The sequence below is a fragment of the Cardiocondyla obscurior genome, linkage group LG02 (assembly GCF_019399895.1).
Source record: "Cardiocondyla obscurior isolate alpha-2009 linkage group LG02, Cobs3.1, whole genome shotgun sequence".
Taxonomy (NCBI): Eukaryota; Metazoa; Arthropoda; class Insecta; order Hymenoptera; family Formicidae; genus Cardiocondyla; species Cardiocondyla obscurior.
The window spans coordinates 8,385,711-8,389,058 of NC_091865.1; the positions used below are offsets into that span (position 1 = coordinate 8,385,711).

The 3,348-nt window shown below is 41.1% G+C and overlaps 1 long non-coding RNA gene across 1 annotated transcript; it reads right to left on the minus strand.

Moving 5' to 3' along the window:
- Nucleotides 1-1,023: 1,023 nt before the first annotated feature.
- On the minus strand, nucleotides 1,024-2,721 carry LOC139113092 (uncharacterized). The gene is made up of 3 exons (XR_011547607.1): nucleotides 2,606-2,721; nucleotides 1,726-2,167; nucleotides 1,024-1,537 (listed from the first exon to the last, which is right to left on the minus strand). It is a non-coding gene; the product is annotated as an uncharacterized lncRNA (long non-coding RNA).
- Between the last annotated feature and the right edge of the window lie 627 nt (nucleotides 2,722-3,348).

The following is a 3,348-nucleotide window of genomic DNA, read 5'->3' on the forward strand; positions in this document are numbered from 1 at the left end:
TCAACGCTTTCCGATAGTAAAGGGCTACTCTCTTTCGGCAGTTCTTAACTTTTCACTCGAAACGATGCTGAAGTGGGTGATTTGATCGCTTTACCAAGGCTGTATCTACCAATATAGCTCTAATCTCGCAATTTCGATCTCGACGCTTCTCGATGAAACAGCGAACTTTATCGGCGATATTTTAAATCGTATACGCGTTCGCCGACTTTTATACTTGCGCGACTTACGCTCGTACTTTACGCCTTCGCATAGCCGAGCATATTTACTGCTTAATATAAAATCGTATTGGTAAACACGTGCACAAATGTTTACGCGCGTAATTGTACTTTGGCGAAACGAATAAGAGAGCAAGAAGAAGCTGAGAATCGCAGAATCGTATAATTAATAGATATCGATGCGGGTACCATTGTACGAGAGAGCATAATGTAAAAAAAAGTACACTAAACGATTATACGCGACTTTAATGTACCTGTTGCGAACGCTGGTAGCTGAACAACATAATCTCACATGTAAGATCTAAAGGAGAGAAGTCTTTCTATTGAACGAGATAAATAAACGCATGGCCACGACAATTTTCACTGTGTGTAACTATCTCTTTATCGCGGTACATGTATGTACCTTCACCGATCGAGAGAGATGCGGGATAAATAAAATCGCGGAAAATAAATTCGAATCCGTAATAATAAAATAGATCAATATCTATCTATAACAATCACTGCAGTTGCAGCGTTTCCGGTTTACTCGACGCTTAGATGATTTTAACACCTTGCACCTGCAAGGTAGCCGTACGACTTTATTTACACGAGTAATCTCGGAGCAAATAAGTTGCAAGTTACAGCGCCCAGGCACCGCGCCGATATCGAAGCATAAAGATTATAATAAATGGTGTAGCGTGCCGCGATGGTAATTAATTAAATGCAATAGCATCGAAAAGAAAGATATACAATGTACCACTAAAAGATAAGAGTCTAACATATACGTGGCAAAGAATCGAAAGAAGTGCCAATGTAATAAATGTTTAGTGACTTCTTGCACTGCAAACAAATATCATATTTCTCTTTGGCATATACGGATTGTGTTTAAAACGTGCCTTAGCTCGATACTTTATAACTATCAAGATTAGACTGTTCAATTATCTTTCGGTACATTAAGGAATCACAGAGATAAAGATCATTAAATTGGAGCTTTAATTATAATTTCGAAATCTACGAACATAGCTACTATGTTCTTTTCTCAGATTAAAAAATGCATGTACACACCAAAATAAAATTTAATTGTAAAAGAGAAGTATGAAAGGAACATTTAAAATTAAATATGTATTTGTTTGCTTGCATTTTCTGTCAGAAGTGTACAAAATCGACGATTATAAACTTAATGTCGTTAAATATCGTTAACCAATTTTCTTATTTTCCCTCTACGCAATGAGTTTAGGTTATTCTTATTTGTTATATTCTTTTACATAGATCTATTATTTCAGATTAAAATCAGAGCTAGCACAACTTGGTTACGTGCAGTAGTGGAATTGTAGTATAAACATCTGCAACATAAAAATGTATCATTAAATTCTATTATAGTCAGAAATAAATATTTAATAAAATAATAATTTTAATAATATTCTAAAAATAAAAACCTTGTTTCTTCTTTCACAAAAAATTAAATAAAAATGAAATAATTGATTGCAAGGTCCGAACGTGATATATTTTACATAAAGTAAGCTATACTTACACCTGGTTATTCTGCCATTGCCTGATGCCTCCCAGGCCGCCGCCTCCTCTCAGCCTTCGTTTTCCAGGTCGCATATTCCTTCTCCCAGCTGCAGGCTCCGTTGTTGAATCCTGGCCGCCTCCTCTCGACAAACTCCGTTGTCTAGGCTGTCTCTCAGAACAGCGGGAGAGTGAATCCTTACGCGATTTGCAATAGAAAACTTCGGAAATACGTGAACGCTGCGTTCTGGTAGTCTTCTCAATTATTTCGACTCACTTTACATCTTCCGCATTTCACTCGTGCTGACAACGCTTACGCAATGGTAAAAATGTCGGTTACGTGTCTCGTACGATCAAATGATGATTTTTGCACCAATCCCATGGCCCGCCTGACAGGTTCGGCAACATCTCCGTGTTAGGTCGTCCGAGCAATATCTCGATTACCGTGAAGTCTATGTTGTAACCTGTTAACAAACTAATTTAATAATGGACACTGAAATAAGAGCACGACTGACTACGCAAAGATATAGCGGTCGATTGACTACACAGAGAGCTCGAGCGCTAAACTACACGTCGAAATAATATCCAAATAATAAAATATTCACGCACGAAACTATTGTAGTCGTTAGAAAACTCTGTCTATGGCCTTGAGCGCTCGAGTACGTATACTAGTTATAAACATCGCGGTCAAGGTTGGTCGCGCGAGTCGTGTTTTTCCATCACGCGCATTTTAACATTCCAGGAGTCAGAATCGAAGTCGGACGATCAATCTCGATCGAGCTTTGTTCGCGCATCTTCCTCATCCTCTACTTAGATTCACCGAAAACGCGTTCGCGAAAAATTCGTGGGGTAAAATTTGACCGACTCGGAAAACAGAATAATTAATCGAGGAACAGACTCACTTCACAGGAAAGTAAAATGACCTCGAGTGCTCGATGTACGCAGAGGATGGTTAGGAGAAAGACCTTTCGCCCACTTTGTACCGCAATTTAGCAATTATGCGTGAGCCTATCTTCCGCAGATCCTACGTCGTCGCCCGCTGAGGACAGAGTAAAGTGAAGCCTGTTGCGCTACTGTACGTGCCTAGCTCGGAGTCATACGACCGATCTATCTCGAGCGCCTCCGAGCGTGGCCGAGCTCTGTTCCTACGTCGGGCGCTCTCGGTGGCGGTCGTGCAGGATCGGTCGTACGACTCCAAGCTACGCACGTACAGCAGCGCAACAGGCTTCACTTTACTCTGTCCTCAGCGGGCGACGACGTAGGATCTGCGGAAGATAGGCTCACGCATAATTGCTAAATTGCGGTACAATTTGGGCGAAAGACCCTTCTCCTGTTTGTCTTCTCCGTACATTGAGCACCCGAGATCATCTAAATTTCCTGTGAAGTAAGTCTGTTCCTCGATTAATTATTCTGTTCTCCGAGTCGGTCGAGTTTTTCGCGAACGCGTTATCGGTAACCTACATAGAGGATGAGGAAGATGTGCGAACAAAGCTCGATCGGGATTGATCATCCGACTTCGATTCTGACTCCCGAAATGTTAAAATGCGCGTGATGGAAAAACACGGCTCGCGCGACCAACCTTGACCGCGATGTTTATAACTGCTATACGTACTCGAGCGCTCAAGGCCATAGACAGAGTTTTCTA